Source organism: Cryptomeria japonica, chromosome 8 (genome assembly GCF_030272615.1).
Source record: "Cryptomeria japonica chromosome 8, Sugi_1.0, whole genome shotgun sequence".
In the NCBI taxonomy this organism is placed as follows: domain Eukaryota; kingdom Viridiplantae; phylum Streptophyta; class Pinopsida; order Cupressales; family Cupressaceae; genus Cryptomeria; species Cryptomeria japonica.
The window spans coordinates 606049204-606070438 of record NC_081412.1 but is presented as its reverse complement, the minus strand read 5'-3'; positions in this window follow the sequence as shown (position 1 = coordinate 606070438).

The following is a 21235-nucleotide window of genomic DNA, read 5'->3' as shown; positions in this document are numbered from 1 at the left end:
AGCATTTATAGGTTCTTTAAGAGGCGTACCGTCTACACCCGCTATTTTATAAGCACCTGATCCATAATATTCAATAACAATATACGGTCCAAGCCAATTAGGACTAAATTTTCCCTTTTTTTTCAGGTAAGGCATTCACATTGCACTGATTCTCATAGAGAACTAAGTCACCCACTGAGAAGGAACGTTGAATAACCTTATCATTATAGCTTCGTTGTAGAGTTTTGTGATACACTTGAATATGCTCAAGAGAATTTATACGCTGTTCATCAAGCATCTCAAGCTGTTGAAGTCTTTGTTCTCTATAAGAGTCATCATCTACTATACCTTTGAGAGAAACTCTAAGTGATGGAATCTCTAATTCTAAAGGCATAATAGCATCAGCACCATAAACAAGATTATAAGGGGTGGTTCCTGTAGCAATTCATACACTCATTCGGTAGGCCCAAAGAGAATAGGTTAGCTGAGTACTCCAATCCTTACCATGCTTATTCACGGTTTTGCAAAGAATTTGTTCAATTATCTTATTGGATGATTCGGCTTGACCATTTGATTGGGGATAGTATGGTGTAGAAAATCGATGTTTGATATGATACTTCTCGAGGAATTTCTTCACGTCCTTGTTCTTAAATGATGTCACATTATCAGAGATTATAGTGGAAGGTATCCCGAATCGAGAAATAATGTTTTCTAGAAGAAATCGACAAATCACTTCAGTAGTAGTAGAGCGAAGGGGAACAACTTCTACCCACTTTGTAAAGTAATTTGTTGCAGTTATAATGAAAGTATGTCCTTGAGATGAAGGAGGAGAGATTTTACCGATAAGCTCCAGCCCCCATGCAGAGAAAGGCCAAGAAGCTACATGAGAACGAAGTTCTTGGGCAGGAGCATGAATCAGATTATTGTGTTGTTGACATTGATGACATTTCTTAACAAATGAAAAAGAATCCTGCTGCATAGTTTGCCAATAATATCCCATACAAAGCAACCTTTGAACCAAGGATTTGCCTCCAAAATGCCCCCCACAGGCACTTGAATGTGCCTCTTCAAGAGCAATAGGGATTTCTGATCTGTTAAGACAACGAAGGAGAAGACCGTTATAACCCCTTCGGTAAAGAACATTAGAAAGAATGATGTATCTAGCAGACAGCTTACGAATTCTAGCCCTAGTGTTCCTATTGGCGGAATCAGGAAAGGTACCATCGGTCAAGTATCTTACGATATACGAATACCATTCATCTGAGTCTATAAAGTCACAACATGTCACCAAGCTAGAATCATCCACAATAGCTGGAGAAATAAGGTTGTGAATAACAAATTTAAGATCAACCACAGGGTCCTCTAAAGATACAAGAGAAGCCGCACATGCCATTGCGTCCGCATGTCAATTATCTTTTCGAGGAACAGGTTCCATGGTGTAAGAATCAAATTTTTGTAACAAAGAGATAGCAAGGTCTTTATATTGTGATAATTTGTCTTGTTTTGCTTGATACAGTCCTGTTACTTGTCTTATAATCAGTTGAGAATCTCCATAAATATGTATGCACTTTATATTCAAAGCCAAGGCTTCCTTTATGCCTGCTATAAGAGCCTCATACTCAGCAATGTTATTAGTGCATAAGAAATTGAGACGATAGGACAAGGGAATGGATTTCTTTGTAGGAGAAATCAGAACAACACTTGCCCCCGATCCCGTACGACACTTCGAGCCATCAAAGTACAACTCCCAAGTTTCATCTTTCTCTGTACAAAGAATGAAGTTGTCAGGAAAAGACTCAGGGTTAGAGAAGGAGAAAGGTGAAGGGGCCTCAACTAAGTGATCGGTCAACGCTTGCCCTTTAATTGCTCTTTGTGACACAAATTTAAGGTCAAATTCAGTTAACATCATAACCCACTTAGCTAGGTGCCCTGATAAATCAGTTTTAGAGAAAAGGTGCTTCAACGGATCAAACTTCACCATGATGTGGACTTCTGAATTTAAAAGATAATGTCTCAATTTCTGAGTCGCAAACACCAAGGCCAAGCATTGTCTTTCTATCACAAAATATCGGGTCTCATAATCGAGTAAAATACGACTTATATAATAAACCGGACACTCCTTACCATCTTTATCATGTTGTGCCAGTAATGGTGCGAGAGCATGAGAGGAAGCAGCTATATAAAGAAGAAAGGGCTTAGAAGATTCGGTGGGTTGAAGGATAGGAGGATTAGCCAAATATACTTTTAAATCTTCGAATGCTTGCTGACAATCTTCGTTCCATTGAAAGGTGATATTCTTTTTGAGAAGTTGAGTAAAAGGAAAAGTACGATCCGCAAGTTGAGATACGAACCTACGAATAGCTTGAATCTTTCCTTGTAAGCTTTTGAGTTGAGACACATTTCTAGGAGGTGGCATGTTGACAATAGCATCTATTTTCTTAGTATCCACCTCAATCCCACAATGCGAAACTATGAATCCTAATAGTTTTCCACTATCCACACCAAAAACACATTTTCGGGGATTCAAGCGCATGTGATATTTACGAATTCTTTCAAAGATTTAACGAAGGATCTTAATATGATCTATACGGAGAATGGATTTGGCTAAAATATCATCAACATAATCTTCTAAAATCTTATGCATGTAATCATGAAAGATAAGGGTCATCGCTCGTTGATAAGTTGCGCCGACATTTTTAAGTCCGAAAGGCATCATTACCCAACAAAACGTACCCCAAGGAGTGGTGAAAGCAGTTTTGAATTGATCTTGAGGATTAATGAAAATTTGATTGTATCCCGAAAAACCATCCATGAAGGATAACAAAGCATGTCCTGCTGTAGAATCAACTATCATGTCAATGTTTGGGAGGGGAAAATCATCTTTCAAAGAAGCTTTATTTAAATCTCGAAAGTCAGTACACATTCTTATTTTATTATCTGATTTAGCCACAGCGACAATATTTGAAATCCACGGGGAATAATCAATAGGGCGGATAAATCCAGCCTCCAATAATTTTTCAATCTCAGCCTTAACAAGCAAAGCTACCTTAGGATTCATTTTTTGAATCTTTTGTTTCACAGGCTTAGCATCGGGAACTAAGACAATATTATGAGTAACAATCTTAGGATCTATACCAGGCATGTCAGAATATGTCCAAGCAAAGATCTCGGGGAATTCCTGCAATAAATCTGCATATTGTTTTTGTTCTTCTTCATCCAAACATTTTCCAATTCTAATAGCTTTTTTTTCATTGCAAGGATCCATCTTAACATCAATGGTGTCACTTATAAGAAGATTACTTTGTTGAGGAGTATCCTTTAACTGAGGGAATTCTTTCACAATCTCATCGTTATCAGTCTCTTTTCCAAAATAGGCTTCAGTGTTCAAACAATAAGGGAATCCCCTATTGTGATGATAACGAGGAAGAGTATCATATGCTCCTAAAAACTCAGCTAAAGCATCATCGGTAGGAAAGACATCCAAAGCACAGGAAAACGAAGGGTCCCCATCAATATACTTAGGGTGTCGCATTGGTAGAGATGTAGAAATGACATTAACACTAGTACATGGTCTCTTAGGAGCTTTAGTGCGCTTGTAGGGATTATAACCAAGTCCAAAGATCATATCATAAAGATTATTCTCTAGAGGAACCTTTATTCCTTGTTCGTGAGCGCCACAGCCATTTCCATGATACCCATGCTTAGCTAGAATATGAAAACCACTACCATAACAATCAGCCATCTCAGAAAGAGAAGGTGGTTTTTCATAAGACAAAGAATCAAACTCTTCAGAATTAGAAATGTGAGGAGAAGAAGTTTGAGAAGCGGCCATGAAATTATTGCTCATAGGTTCAGGTAAGATTGATTGATTTTTAGCTTCTTCCTTCTTTTCAACTTTAAGCTCTCTAGAAGGAACCTTATATTCACCTACAAAGGTGGGATTAAAATCAAGAGATCCCCAATCATCTTCTGCGAGAACCTTCTCAGGATCAGAATCCTTCTCATGTGTAGATTCAAGTCGAGAAGAATCTTCTTCCAGAGCTTTAGACTCATCCAAAGAATTTTGATCATCAGAGAGTGAAGATTCATCGATAGGTATCTTGTTTAAAGAGTCATCACTAGAAGAGGAAGGCTTAGAAGAATCCCCTTTGGAAGTAGATGTTTGGAAACAAGCTTGGAAATTAGTATCACCTATCAAAGTATATGTCTTATTGTTATAAATAAATTTAACTTGTCTATGCAATGTAGAGGGGACAGCTTGCATACTATGAATCCAAGGTCTCCCTAATAGCAAGTTGTATGTTAGATTTCCCGACATAACATGGATAGGAGTAGGCAAAGTAACAGGCCCCACTGTGAGGGGTAAGGTGATAATACCTAATGAAGTCTTAGCCACATTGTCAAAGCCTCGAATGGGACGAGAGTCAGGCTCAATGAGGGATGTATCCACATTCATCTTATGCAATAGATTAATGCTACACACATTAAGGCCAGAGCCATTATCTACTAGTGTTCATCTTATAGCAGTGTCATTTATGATAACCACAATCATCAAGGGATCATATTGATGTTGAATTTCACTAGTAGGCAACTCATCTTGAGTAAACACAATTTGAGCTTTAGGATTCATCATAGAGTTAACCAAAGACACTATGTTACTAGATGTATTCGGTGGAGGAACATTCAAATATTTCAAGGCATCCTATAACATTTCGTGATGAGTGGAAGAAGTTTGAATCAAATCCCAAAGGGATATCTTAGCAGGGGTAGCTTTAAGTTGTTCTATGAGATCATATTCCTTGCCAAGAACCTGTGAAATGCGTGGAGCTTGCGGAAGAATTGGTTGAGGATTAGGAAGCGAAACTAGAGTAATAGGAGGAGGGTTAGGCTGCCTATTATTTCTAGTATGATAAGTATGGGCAACCGCATGATAACTCTCTCTAGTTAATTGCTTGGCATAACTATAAGGACTTATAGGTTTTCTTCCTTGCACAGTGATGATAGGTTTATTCGGAGTAAGAAAGGAATCATACCCCCCTTGGATAGTAAGGAGAGGTGATTTAGGAACTTGAAAGGTGGGAGAAGGACAAGCACCTTGGACTTCAAAGAGAGGCTTATTATGCTCATTCAGGTTTATCATGTTAACTAATTTAGAAGTTTTGTTCTTGTTTAGAGATTTCGATAAAGCCACAAAGTCATCAAGAGCATCATCCAACAAAGCATGATCATATCTATTAAAAGGTTTATCTTTTGATTCAAAAGGAGACATCTCCTCATAGAGGGGATTATTGAAAACAACCATGTTACTAGATTCAGTGGAAGAGTTGATAGGAATGTACCCTTGAGAGGAACCATTCGACTTATCCTTCTCATCACAACAGAATGGCATAGTAACAAGGTTTATGAGTCTTTGGTAAAATGAAGGTTTGGCATCTTTAGGATTCAAAAACTCATCTAAAGCTTCATCTAATTCATCTTGGCTATACTCATAATCAACATAATTGCATACATCATCATAAACATGAACATCTTGCAAATAAAAATCTGACATTTTGAAATAAAAGTTACATAAAATTTGAACACACAATGCAAAGAAACAAAGAAACACAATCTTTTTTTTTTTTCTTTTTTTTCTCTTTTTTTTTCTTTTTCTTTTTTTGAAAATGAAACACACTAAATCTAGATCTAGATCTAACAAATGCAATGCAAGAGAAAGCAATAATAAGTTCACGTCGGGTTCACCAAAATGTGTAGGGGAAAAAGCGAGACTAGGTTAACATGTCCTAATCCTACCTTTTGACACACATTGCGGAATACGAAAGAGCCTAGAGGTATCACACAATTGGCTACTTCTTTTTGTGAAAGAGAGAGCCACGGGCTACCTATTAGGGTTTCTATTCCTTTGTTGTAATTGAAAGATAAAATGATGCAAGTTCAATTCCTAACCTCAAAGTGCAAGTATGAACTAATAACAAAATTGCAGAATTGGAGTTAAACAATGAAAAGCTGCAAACACAAGGACAAGACAAGAATGCAGATGCATACCCAGAGTTAAAATTTGAGTGAAAATGTTCGCGACGAGGGCGTGGGTGCCACTGTCCTTATTCTGCTCTTGAAACTGCACCTGAAACTGCTATTTTGCAACCTGGAAAACTATCAGAAATGCTGTCTGACAGAAGGACCAGGGCGCCCAGCGCCCCTGTCCCAGGGACCAGGGCACCTAGTGCCCCTGTCCTGGCAGGACCAGGGCGCCCCACGGCCCTGTCCTGGTCTTTTGCTCTGAAACTTGGTGTATGGTTCGGTCTCCGTCTGCTTCTTTCGGATCTGCAACTTGCGGCGTCGTCTGAATCCTGAAATCTACACTTATATCTGAAAAGGTGTTTTGGGCGGCTATATAGGGTTTTGCCTTAGTCAAACCCCCACTTTGGTGATTTCCACCCAACCCCAAGGGAGGGGTACAAGCCAATCTTCAGTCGGTGATCCCTTATTGCTCTTCAATGCCTTCAAAGCCCTAAATGGATGAATGAAATTGATAAATGCTTGATAGATGGATGTTGAATGTTGTTGAAGTCTTCAAAGATCTGCTCTTTCGCTGCATAGAAGGTCCTTGAAACCAAAATTTGGATCCTTTCCAATGAAGAAAGAGAGCTCTTATATATGAAACCCCAGGTCTTAATTTCAACTTTTGGCTGACCTAGAGATTGAATCTCCCGCCAATTTCTTGGGGTTAAGCTTTATTTTATGATTGGATCGCGCTCCTAAAATTTTGGGAAAAATGTCCGGGACCGTGTGCTCTCCGGGCGCCATGGTCCCGACAACTTTTCACCAAATTTTCAGGGTCGTCGGATATGATGATTTTAGAGAGAATCCCGAAGTTACAGGTGATTTTGAAATGTTTTGACCCTCAAAATCAAGCCCCCAAGTTCAAAATAGGACTTAATTAGGGTTTTTGATTAAATGATGTATCGGAGGAATAAAATGAAAGGGTCACACTTTAATGAAAGGGCCCAACTTTATGATGTGGAAGATGATGAAATAGGACCTTAGACCTAATTAATTTGATTAATTAAGTGCTAAAGGAGAAATGCAATGCAAAATGCAAACTGCGCCAAGGCGGGTGCTAAACTAGGTGTGAAATTGTACTGCTTTAGCAAGTGCGTACAATTTACGACACTACATAAACAATGCAAGTAGAGTGTGTAAAAGGAATTGCTAAAACATTATCACACCACATGTAGAACAATACATCACACAAAACCAGATATATACGAGGAAAACCCAATGTGGGAAAAACCTTGGTGAGAATAGCTGTTAGAGATATTTTACTTCAATCCAGCCTCACAATGAATATATGATTACAATATTTAGGGAACCAACCCAAGGAGCACCAACTCAAAGGAGCACCATTAACCCTTACACAATTTATAGGCTACAACCTAAAGGAGCTACAACCTTTGCACAATTTATAGGCTACAACCTAAAGGAGCTACAACCCCTGCACTAAGCTACAACTTAGTGAAAACAATATAAGACTCAGATATACAAATGAAATAACTTTTGCAAATGAAATTTTGCAACCTTACAATATTCTACTCTGTTAGTTTCAGCTTTACTAGTCTGTACACTCTCCACTCACTCTACAACTTGACTTTTCTGATCACTTTTCTCAATCCCCTCTCATAGTGACTTCCTTCTCTCAACTCACACTCGATCACTCTTTATCAGGAACAACTTCTGCCAGTTTTTCACTTTTGTGTTCGATGCACTCTCCACCAGTTCTTTGTTATACCGGTTTACTCTTCTGCTTCTTATCAGTCAATACTTCGCTCATAAATAGTTCAAGTGTTTATCTCTTTAGCTCTCAACAATTTCACACTTGTCTTCACACTACAACTGCCGCAATCACAGTCTCAAGTTATCATATTTAAAGTTGATTTTTCACGCCAAGAATCAATTCAAACTTGGGGCGGTTAGGGTTTCCTTCACCTGACAGAATCTGCATGAGATCCAATCTAGTCTATCTTGGATTGATCACCTGTACTTGAGGAATGCATCTGTACACATATTCCATTATCCAATGCATACTTGCTAAAGATAGAATTCTCATACATGATTTTCTACCTTGAAATCTGTCAACTCATAAAAAGCTCAGCTGTTTCCTTCTCAAAATCTTCTTGCAATCTGATTTCTTTGCTTCAATCCAGGTGCCAACTACTCCCTGATCTTCCTCTATCATTCTTTCTTCCACGAGCCGCATCAGTCAGTTACAATACCATGATTTTTGGTTGTTTCATTAATGTCAACTAGCTATTTCAACAACCATGTCAATGGGGGCTTCATCAAACTTTGCATGTTTGTCACCTCAGCTCCACATGGCATCACAATGGTCATACACTTAGCTCATTGACACACAGTCGGTTTACACTTGAACATTCAACAAACTCATACCGTATAGGCCTTTACTAGTGAGACCTTCTTCTCTTGCTAACCGGTAGTGCACACTACACTGGTAGCACATCTTCACCTCTAGTGGTTTGTGATTACTTTAACATTCTTCCTCTTCATCATAAATAGGTAGCCAAACACCAGATCGATTTAATATCTACCAGTTATCACTCAACATGCATCTTACCTCATACCAGTGAAGTCACTGATAGTATCAACAACTACTTATCTTTCACCATACCGATTGACAAGCCTTCATGTTAATCTTCTCAATACCTTATTTTTATTTCACCATATCAGTACACTCTTCTTCATACCATATGACATACCTCTACCAGTAGCCTACCTGCAATATGGGTTGACATCAATGACAACTCGATTCCAACAATCTCCCCCTTTGGCATTGATGTCAAAATCTTCTTTTCCAGTTTCTCTCCCCCTTTGACAGCAATGGCAAAGGGAACCTTAGACTAACACCAATAATCTCTCCCTTGACTACATTTAGTTAAGACACACTCTCCCCCTGTGTCCATGTTTCATGATTCAAGAGTCATAAGATAGTGGCAATGGTTGACTCCCCCTGAATCATGAAATCTCCTATGCATTCAAGTGCTGCCAGATGGTGGGACAACTCCCATCTTTTGTCTAAAATACTCAAATGGGCCCAAAGGAAGTGGCTTGGTAAATATGTTAGCAATATTACCATCAGTGGGAACATACTCTACTATGACCTCCTTGTCAGCTACCTTCTCCCTGAAGAAGTGATACTTGATTGAAATATGTTTTGTTCTTGAGTGCATTACTGGATTCTTGGAGATGTTTCACACCGGATTGGAATAGGTTTCGGTATCTCCACCTGTATGTCTTTCAGTTTCTTCTTCATCCATAAAACCCATGAACAACATGTAGCAACTGCTATGTACTCTGCTTCAGCAGTAGATAGTGACACTGAATCTTGCTTCTTACTGTGCCATGATACTAAACGGTCTCCTAAGTAGAAAGCACCTCCACTTGAAATTTTCTGGTCATCAATACTTCCTACCCAAATCTGTATCAGTATAAGCCTGCAAAGAGAAGTCTCCTTTCTTTGGACACCATAGACCATAGCTTATAGTTCCTTACAGATACCTGAAGATTCTTCTGATTGTATTTAAGTCAGACTATTTAGGAGCAGCTTGGAATCTTGCTACTATGAAAACAACTTGTACAATATATGGTCTAGATGCTGTTAAATACAACAGACTAGCGATCATAGACCTATACAGTGTTTTCTCAACTTCCAGTGTGTAGTGTCCACCCTTGATTTGACTTATTTTGATTAGAGTTAACTTTTATATTATGCTTGATAGACTTATCTAGACTATATATTGATGATTTGGATGATGATTACTCATGTGCTTCAGTGACTTATGATTGATGTTAGACACTATTGGACATATGCTATTTTGATTATCTATATGGATGTTGGTACTATCATGATTGATCATGTGATTTTATGATATATGTAATCGATGGATTTTATATGCTCATTATGTGATGGATTATTGATAGATTAGATTTATCATGGTTTCGATGATGATTATGACTACGCTAACCCTAGTTCATGATTACATATGAGGAGATGTTTATGAGATGTGTTTGACTATTGTTTGATTGTCTTCATGATAGAGACGATTCCACATCACTCATTGCGAGCGAGATGTGTCGTCGCGATTCTCTATCACTTGCTTGTTCTATACATGTATATGTATATGTATATGTTGTATTGTCGTTTTGTGGTTGTAGGATTTTGCAGGTACCAGACATCGACTCCACCTAGCTTCACAGGTCTGAGTGTGTCTTTAGTTCCAATGGCTTATGTGGTTCGGAGATGGCATGAGTTTCCCCTCACACACTCTAGGTCTAAGTTGTTCACCGTGAGTAGTCAGCGTCTTGGCATAATTCACCATGTCAGTTAGTAAGCTTGGTTCTTTGGTATTGTGAGTCCAATTTATGACGGTTGATTTACTTGATTATGCTAAAGTAATTATGTGGCTCTTGATGTGTAGTTTTCTATTTGGAAATGTTTATTTTAATGTATTTAATTTATAAGTTTTGAATATTTAATTATTTAATATTTATATTTATTTGATAATTAACATTTATTGATTTTATGATTATTTTAATATTTGATAAGCTTTATTGTTGTTTAATATTTATTTAATATTTATGATTTAATCTTTAATGGTATTTGATTATTTAATTATTTATTTGACTTTCTATGGTTTAATATTTATTTGATATCTTATATTTATTTGGTTCTTTAATTTATTTTATTAGCTTTTGGTTTATTTGATTTTAATCCCCATTTGGATTATTTATTTACAGCTTATATTTATTTAATAGTTTGACTTTATTCCTAAGTGGGGTGTATGAACACATTAAATTAAATAAAGAAATAAAACAATCCCACTTAGCTGGATAAGTATATTTTATTTACTTTAGCTACCCTTCACTCTCATTGGTCAAATTCAAAATGGGTGAATAAATTATACTATATGGTGGGTTGGTAAAATATACTTCAAAATAGAATATTTTGATTGGCCGAGATTGAGGCTAGGGTTTTGGATTATTGTTGCTTTTATTTTCTTTCCCGTGAGGTTTTTCAGGTTGGTTTTTGCTCTTCTTTGGAAAATTTCTTCAGCAAGTTTCTTCTTGGCTTTGGATTTCTTCTCTCTTGGTTTTTTTGGTTGGAGCTTGGATTGGACTTGGTTTGTCTAGTGGGAGCTCTTCTTCAGCTTCATTTCCATTACTTCAAAGTTGCAGGTTGGAGTTCTTCAGTTTGTATTTTGTTTTCAATGGCTTCTCTATGTATGAATTGTGTCTACATTGTTTTGGTCTTGGGTTGAAATCATATTATATGCTATAGTTTCATTATTGCTTAAAGGAAATATTTGGGGAGAAACTTTATAATATTTGGGTTTTGTCTAGTTGCTGGAATATATGTTTTTGGTTTCCTGTATATGGCATTTCACGGCTCTGTGAGAAATGGTTATGAAGTTATTTGATTTAAATCTTGGTTTATCGATTGAGTTATTTCATTATGTTTATGTACCCCAGTATTCCTTGTTTTTGGGCATTTCTTTTCATATATTTTTCGAGCGCTTTCGTCAAGTCTGTAATTTATCATTTTACCTGAAAGTTATCAGATTTTTTCGTAAGTTTTGTGCAAAAGCGTTGTTTCTACAAAAACTTTGTTCTGTATTGCATTTGCGCAACTTTGCGCAACATAAGCACTGTCTTAGGATGCATAAGCATGAATCTGGAAACATAAGCATTGTTTCAGGATGCATATGCACGATTCTGGAATGCATAAGTGTTGTTCTTCTTGACATAAGCGCTGTTCTTTTTGGCAAAAGCGCTGTCGTGCGGGGCAAAATCGCTAACCTGTCTGTGTTTTGTATTTTCCCAGTTTTGGTCATTTTTGAAGTATTTTCCCGAATTGATTTTTGTACCAGAGGCTTTATTTGAGGTCTGTTAATATTTCCTAGTTTTGGGTTGATCAGTTTTGATGCATTTTGATGGTTTTGAGTATATTTGTTTCTCTATGTATTATGGACATTTTAGACTCTCTTCAATGTGGATAGGCCATGGATGATTGAGTTGATTTCTATGTTATTTTTGGACCAGCAAGTGAGTAGGCCTTGATGTGATGTTATTCTTTATTTGATGGCTTGATATGCCCTCGTTATTGCTAGCCAAGAGGCTCATTTTGCTATCTTGATGTTGTATATGTTGTTGTAGCCTTGTTTATGTTGTAAGAGTATGTGTGGAAGTTGTTGGCTGCATTGAGTATTATTTTCATGTAATTATGTTGGTAGAGCCTCTTGTGATTTATTGTTAGTCCATGATAGGAGGAGTGGGCTTCCTTATGATGACTAGGGTCACGAGAGATAGGCTTGCATGAGGTTTCTTGTAAGGGTGCATGAAGTATAGACCACTAGGGCACATTGGAGTTTTCCATGATTTATAAATAAGTGATAACCTAATAATTGATGGGTTGGGTAGTTAGATTAATTAATAAGATGATAAATTGGTTTGTGCCTCATGACTTGGTCCTTGGGAGGATGTTTTAGGATAAGCATGAGAAGGTCGTGAAGACCATAAGCTAATCTCCCTTAGTTCTCTCATAGGTTGAGATGGCTCTACATTTCCATCAGGCTAGTGCCTTGTGTTATTATGTTATTATGTTATGAGGATGGCATGTGATGAAACTCCACTCTTACATGTGTTTCCCCTTTATGATTTGTGATTATGCTTATTGGATGCATTTATGTCTTGATGCGTTTTATACCTCTGGGAGTTCTTGCTTGAGAGGCCTTGTTTTGTTACTCTCCTTGGTTATAGGTGCCAGCTTATGTTTAGAGTATGTGTTGGGACCTTGTATCATCTCCTAGCATGGGGGTGGTTCCTTTGGTTCCACATGGCCGGGAGGTTGGTGCTTTTTAGCCATTGGGATGTTCTCTTGGATTCTTCTTGCGTGGATGTGGATTCTTCTTCATGATGTACTATGGATGTACCTTGTAGCAGATTTTTGGAATGGATAATGTGGAATGTATGTAATGTAACATTTTTGTATACGATAAATGGAATCTTTTAGTAGAAAGAGCTATGCTCATAATGTATTTAATGTACTTATATTTGTAAGATGAATTGTAGTTGGAGATTGGAATTTAGAGACATTGTATTTGTACTATTATAGAGATGTGATTTTATGAATCATGGAAATAAAGTGGATTATAATTGGAATAGAATGGAATTGCATTATGGATTAGTTGTTTTATTTCATGGAATGTTTAGAGGCTAGTTAGAATGTTAAATAATCTTGAAAGAGGAATATTCAGAGATTAATAAGTGAATATGTTAGAAGATGTTAATTGGATCTAGTAAATGGGAATGATTCACATAGATGCATTGGTAGAAAGGAAATTATGCATATCATGAGGAATAAGAGATGTTGTAGGTTGCATATCTTATGGTTAAAGAATTAGAATATGATGCATTAATGAAGGTGAAATATACCTATCGTGTGTGTAGTATGTTATTGTGGAAATGAATTAAGTAATCATGTTAAAGTACCTTAGAGAAAGATTATTGATGTTGTGTTATTTCCGCTTGCGTTATTTGATGAAATGAGTAATGATATATGTTCATATTGATTAATTGTTTAATGAATGTAAATAGGGGGAGATGTTTTATGTTGCATTAGTTGTTATTAGATGTTAATTAAGAAAAAAATTATCTCCATTTATATATTATTGTTTAGTGTCATTAGGGTATTTTGGCGGGTATTACAACTTGGTATCGAAGCCCATGTTCAACATTGGGTACTCTGGTTTTGATTGAGCCCATTGTTCTTTTTAGCATTTGGCATGGGGTAGCCCAACAGTTTTATCCCTGCTATTTATTTTCGTTGTTATAGTTCCCTTAGATGTTTATCTTATAGTTTCCTTTGCATTTTCTTAGATAAGATTCCTATTAGGGGTAGAGATCATTGTCATGTTGGTCACATGGGTACTTGTAGGAACCCACGCCCTGAGGTTTTTGAAGACTCACACCATGAAGAACAAGAGCAAGAGCAGCCTAGAGATGATCGTATTCCACATTTGGTGAACGTGCTTGGGAAGCTTCTTGGTTTCCTAGGACCAAGACAAGAAGAGAACCAATAGGAGGGATCTCGTCATTCAGAGCATCGGGAGAGATAGCATTCGTATTCTCCTAGGAGGAGAATGGAGGTGGATCAGGAGGTGCTTGTAGCTAGTCATATCAGAGATCTGAATAGGACTCATCCTCCTACCTTTGATGTCTTAGGCAGTGGCATGGAGGCAGAGACTTGGTTATTGGACTTAGGTAGGTGTTTTGCTATGCATCAGTGTAGCAGTAACACCAAGGCGAGATGTGCGATTTTGCATCTTCATGATTTTGCAACGACATGGTGGCACATGGAGGAACAAAAGTTGCATTTGGACATAGCGACGATATCATGGGAGTTATTCTTGGAGCAGTTTTGTGCTAGATTTCTTTTAGATCATTGGAGGCAAAGGAAGGCCGATGAGTTCCATGAATTGAGACAATAGAGGATGACCGTGGAGTAGTATGAGTGCAGATTCTTTGAGATTAGACAGTATGCTGGATATGCAAATGATGAGCCGATGCTGATTCAACACTTTGTGAGAGGTCTTAATGATCGTATTGGTGGAGAGCTTCGGATGCACGAACCTAAGACCTTAGAGGCAGTTGTGGAGAAGGTGAGACTAGTAGAGGAGGATCCTTTATTAGCATCAAGAGGAGCGACAGGAGGGTAGATAGTTAGTGCATCTATTTCAGGATCTATGGTGAGAGGACCACAACAATAGTCTTCAGGATATGGTAGGAACCATCCTTCTTCTTTCCGTAGTGGTCAGCGGTTTAAGAAGAGGTTTCCTCAATGGTAGAGCTTTGCTCGAGGTGCTAGATTTCAGGTTGATAGGAGTCACAATCATCAGCGTGATAGAAGACCTACTCCTTCTCAGCCAGTACAAAGTTCACAGTGAGCTTCTAGTAGAGGCAATGTTTAGCAGTCGAGTACAACACCAGGTAGTAGAGTGTTTATCGGGAGAGATTGCTTCACATGTGGACAGCTAGGTCACATTGCCATTCATTGTCCTTAGCATACTTCTCAAATGTCAAGGCAGCAGAAGCCAACTAATTCTAAGCCTACAATTTGAGATGCAGGCAGGTCTCATCATGTTTTTGCAGCGGTTGATAACTGTCAGGCTGAGCATCAGACCACCATTGTAGAGACATCAGGTGTGATAGGTGGTATCTCTTGTTCAATGTTATTTGATTCTGGAGCATCAAACTCTTTTATTTCTCCTTTTCTAGTAGAGCGATGCAGGCTTGCTACGGCAAAGCCAGATGATAGGTGGCAGGTAGAGTTAGCTACAAGGTCCAAAGAGGTAGTGGATTCCCTTGTGCTCAATTGTCCTTTAGTTTTAGGAGATTGCCATACTTCTGTGGATCTTCGTGTTATGTCTTTGGGATCTTATGATGTGGTTTTTGGTATGGATTGGCTTGGATCTCACCAAGCACAGATAGATTGTATAGGTAAGAGAGTGCAGTGGACGGATGATAGTGGGAAGAGTGTGGAGATTGTAGGTATTCAAAGACCTATCTCTCTTCACATGATTTCTGCTATGTAGATGAAGAGGTGTGCGCTTAAGGGTTGCCAAATATTTGTAGTTAGAGTGAAGGATGTGGATGAGGGAGTTAGCTCAGAGGATTTATTGTAGAAGCATCCCATTCTTCAGGAGTTTGCAGATGTTTTTCATAGTGAGATTCCAGGTATTACCCCTCAGTGAGATATAGATTTCAGGATTGTTTTTGGTGCCAGGTGCTGAGCCTATTTCTAAAGCTCCCTATCAAATGCCCACGCAGGAGTTGAATGAGTTGAGGGTTCAGTTAGAGGAGTTGTTGGTGAAGGGGTTTATTTGTCCTAGTGTGTCCCCTTGGGATGCACCTATGTTATTTGTGAAGAAGAAGGATGGATCTCCTCGATTATGCATTGATTATAGACAGCTTAATAAGGTGACAGTGAAGAAATGATATCCCTTGCCTCAGATAGATGATTTATTTGACCAGATTAAGGATGCCAAGGTTTTCCCTAAGATTGACCTTAAGTTCGGGTATCACCAGTTGAGGATTCAGGAGGTGAACATTCATCGCATAGCTTTTCACACTAGATGTGGTCATTATGAGTTCACATTGGTATCTTTTTGTCTCACGAATGCATCTTCAGTTTTCATGAGCTTGATGAATGGTGTATTTAGGTTGTATTTGGACATATTTGTATTCGTATTTCTAGATGATATTTTTCTTTATTCGAGATCGGTTGAGGAGCATGAGGATCATGTGAGGCAGGTTTTGCAGTGTCTTAGGGAGAATCAACTATACACCAATTGGGCAAAGTGTGAGTTCTTCCAAATAGAGGTGAGGTATCTTGGTCATGTCATATCTAGAGATGGTACCATAGTTGATCCAACAAAGATTCAGGCGATTGTCGATTGGCCAGCACCCACTAATGTGGGAGAGGTGCATAGTTTCATGGGTTTAGCAAGATATTATCACAAATATGTTTAGGATTTCTCCAAGATAGCTCATCCTATCACTTCTCTTCAGAGGAAAGGAAAGAAGTTTGTTTGGACATAGTAGTGTGAGATAGCATTTCAGATCCTTAAGGAGCGCTTGACCAGTGCACCTATTTTAGTAGTGCCAGACCCTTTGGGGAATTTTGTGGTGTGCACAGATGCTTCTTTGGAGGGTCTAGGAGCAGTATTAATGTAGGATGGTCATGTGATTGCATATGAGTCACGTAAACTTAAGAATCATGAGCAAAATTATCCCACCCATGATCTTGAGTTAGCGATAGTGGTTCATGCTTTGGTTAGATGGAGGCACTTCCTTCTTGGACATAGATTTGAGTGTCATAGTGATCATCACAGTTTGCAGTATATATTCACACAATCCAATTTGAATGCTAGGCAGAGACATTAGATTGAATTCTTATGTGAGTACGACTTTGAGGTGAGATATATTTAGGGTAAGGAGAATGTGCTAGCAGATGCATTGAGTCGCATGAGGCATGAGATTTCAGCAATGTCTCTTAGTGTGGATTTGAGGAGCCATATTCTTAGTGCCCTTCCTTCAAATGTATGGTATTAGGAGATTATTGCAGAGGTTGCTGCACGTAGAGCTCTTGAGGGAAGATATGCAGGTTACTTAGTGGAGTTAGATGGACTTCTTAGACATTTTGGATGTATTTATGTTCCACCATCAGACGGTCTTCAAGATTTGATCGTGTCAGAGGCACATCGTGCACCTTACTCGGCACATCCAGGTGTCAAGAAGATGCATGTGGATTTGAGGCAGATATATCATTGGTCTAGTATGAGGAGAGATATTGTAGATTTTGTGGCATGTTGCCTAGAGTGTCAGCGAGTGAAGACAAAGCATCAGCATCCTGCAGGATTATTACAGTCACATTTGGTTCTAGGATGGAAATGGTATATTAAATCTATGGATTTTATAGTTGGATTGCCCATGTCTTCACGTCATCATGATTCTATTATGGTCACTGTAGACAAATTGACCAAAGTAGCACACTTTTCTTCGATCAGGTCTTCATATACAATAGCGACAGTAGCTCGGGTTTTCTTGGAAGGAGTTGTGAGGTTGGATGGTATTCCTTGGTGGATCATATCAGATCGTCATCCAGTGTTTACATCAGCATTTTGGATAGCTCTTCAGCATGATTTGGGTATTCAAGTGAACTTTAGTTTAGCTTATCACCCTGAGATAGATGGGCAAATAGAGAGGGTGAACTAGGTTTTGGAGGACATGTTGAGGATGTACGTGATGGATCAACAGTTTCATTGGGAGGATTATCTCTATTTGGTTGAGTTTGCATACAATAATGGTTACCATAGCTCTATTGGTATGTCTCCTTATCAGACGTTATATGGTAGACCATGTCGCACACCCTTGAGTTGAGATCATTTGGAGGATAGAGTGCGTATTGGATCAGATATGTTGCAGGATATGGAGGAGAAGGTGGTTCGCATTAGAGAGCATTTGTTGGCTGCTCAGGATAGACATAAGAAATATGCAGATGCTCATCGAGTGGACAACCAATTTTTTGTTGGTGATAGGGTATTTCTGAGAGTTTTCCCACGAAAGAGTGATCCGTTACAGAAAAGGCTCTAAGTTGGCGCCTCGGTTTGTTGGACCTTTTGATATTTTGGAGTGGATTGGTCCTGTGGCTTATTGCCTTGCCTTGCTGCCTAGCTTGTCCCGCATCCATGATGTCTTTCATGTTTCAATTTTGAGGTTATATCATACTGATATTTCACATGTGTTTGATTGGAATGCTTTACAGGTCCACGACAGGCAACTTTTTATTTAGCCCATGCGCATTCTTCAGCATAGAGAGATGTCCCTCAAAGGTCAGAGCGTAGAACAGGTAAGGCTCTAGTGGGATTTGATTGATGATTCTTCAACTACTTGGGAGGATGCAGTGCAGATGAGAGAGTTATATCCCTATTTGTTCACATGCTTCAAGGAGTTAGCCTACACAAAGGGGGGGGATGTAGTGTCCACCCTTGATTCGACTTATTTTGTCTAGAATTGACTTTTATATTATGCTTGATAGACTTATCTAGACTATATTTTGATGATTTGGATGATGATTAATCATGTGCTTTAGTGACTTATGGTTGATGTTAGACACTATTGGACATATGCTATTTTGATTATCTATATGGATATTCGTACTATCATGATAGATCATGTGATTTCATGATATATACACTCGATGGATTTTATATGCTCACTATGTGATGGATTATTGATAGATTAGATTTATCATGGTTTCGAAGATGATTATGATTACGCTAACCCTACTTCATGATTACATATGATGACATGTTTATAAGATGTGTTTGATTGTCTTCATGATAGAGACGATTCCACATCACTCATTGTGAGCGAGATGTGTCGTTGCGATTCTCTATCACTTGCTTGTTCTATATATGTATATGTTGTATTGTCGTTTTGTGGTTGCAGGATTTTGTAGGTACCAGACATCCACTCCACCTGGCTTCACAGGTCTAAGCGAGTCTTTAGTTCCAATGACTTATGTGGTTCAGAGATAGCATGAGTTTCCCCTCACATACTCTAGGTCTAGGTTGTTCACCATGAGTAGTCAACGTCTTGGCATAATTCACCATGTCAGTTAGTAAGCTTGGTTCTTTGGTATTGTGAGTCCAGTTTATGCCGGTTGATTTACTTGATTATGTTAGAGTAATTATGTGGCTCTTGATGTGTAGTTTTCTATTTGGAAATGTTTATTTTAATGTATTTAATTCATAAGTTTTGAATATTTAATTATTTGATATTTATATTTATTTGATAATTAATATTTATTGATTTTATGATTATCTTAATATTTGATAAGCTTTATTGCTGTTTAATATTTATTTAATATTTACGATTTAATCTTTAATGGTATTTGATTATTAAATTATTTATTTGACTCTCTATGGTTTAATATTTATTTGATATCTTATATTTATTTGGTTCTTTAATTTATTTTATTAGCTTTTGGTTTATTTGATTTTAATCCCCATTTGGATTATTTATTTACAACTTATATTTATTTAATAGTTTGACTTTATTCCTAAGTGGGGTGTATGAACACATTAAATTAAATAAAGAAATAAAACAATGCCACTTAGCTGGATAAGTATATTTTATTTACTTTAGGTACCCTTCACTCTCATTGGTCGAATTCAAAATGGGTGAATAAATTATATTATATGGTGAATTGGTAAAATATACTCCAAAATGGAATATTTTGATTGGCCGAGATTGAGGCTAGGGTTTTGGATTATTGTTGCTTTTATTTTCTTTCCCGTGAGGTTTTTTGAGTTGGTTTTTTCTCTTCTCCGGAAATTTCTTCAGCAAGTTTCTTCTTGGCTTTGGATTTCTTCTCTCTTGGTCTTTTTGGCTCGAGCTTAGATTGGACTTGGTTTGGCTTGTGGGAGCTCTTCTCCAGCTTCATTTCCATTACTTCAAAGTTGTAGGTTGGAGTTCTTCAGTTTGTATTCTGTTTTCAATGGCTTCTTTGTGTATGTATTGTGTCTGCATTGTTTTGGGCTTGGGTTGAAATCATATTATATGCTATAGTTTTATTATTGCTGAAAGGAAATATTTGGGGAGAAACTTTATAATATTTGGGTTTTGTATAGTTGCTGGAACATATGTTTTTGGTTTCCTATGTATGGCATTTCAGGGCTCTATGAGAAATGGTTATGAAGTTATTTGATTTAAATCTTGGTTTATCGATTGAGTTATTTCATTGTGTTTATACCCCAGTATTCCTTGTTTCTGGGTGTTTCTTTTCATATGTTTTTTGAGCCCTTTCATCAAGTTTGTAATTTATTATTTTACCTGAAAGTTATTTGAGTTTTCCATAAGTTTGTGCAAAAGCGTTGTTCTGTATTGGATTTGCGTTGTTTTGTATTGCATTTGTGCTACTCTGCGCAACATAAGCACTGTCTTAGGATGCATAAGCGTGAACCTGGAAACATAAGTGTTGTTTCAGGATGCATATGCACGATTCTAGAATGCATAAGTGTTGTTCTTCTTGACAGAAGCACTGTTCTTTTTGGCAAAAGCGTTGTCCTACGAGGCAAAAGCACTAACTTGTCTATGTTTTGTATTTTCCCAGTTGTGGTCATTTTTGTAGCATTTTCCCAAATTGATTTTTGTACCAGAGGATTTATTTGAGGTCTATTAATATTTGCCAGTTTTGGGTTGATCAGTTTTGATGCATTTTGATGGTTTTGAGTATATTTGTTTCTCTATGTATTATGGACATTTTAGACTCTGTTCCATGTGGATAGGCCATGGATGATTGAGTTGATTTCTATGTTGTTTTTTGATGAGCAAGTGAGTAGGCCTTGATGTGATGTTATTCTTTATTTGATGGCAGCATTTCATGGCTGGATATGCCCTTGTTATTGCTAGCCAAGAGGCTCATTTTTCTATATTGATGTTGTATATGTTGTTGTAGCCTTGTTTATGTTGTAAAAGTATGTGTGGAAGTTGTTGGCTGGATTAAGTATTATTTTCATGTAATTACTGTAAAGCGGAAAATCGAACCCTCAGTGTTTCCCCCCCCAAAGGAGAGAGAAGAGAGGTCACTAGGGTTGACGGTTTTCACTTAGGAGAGACT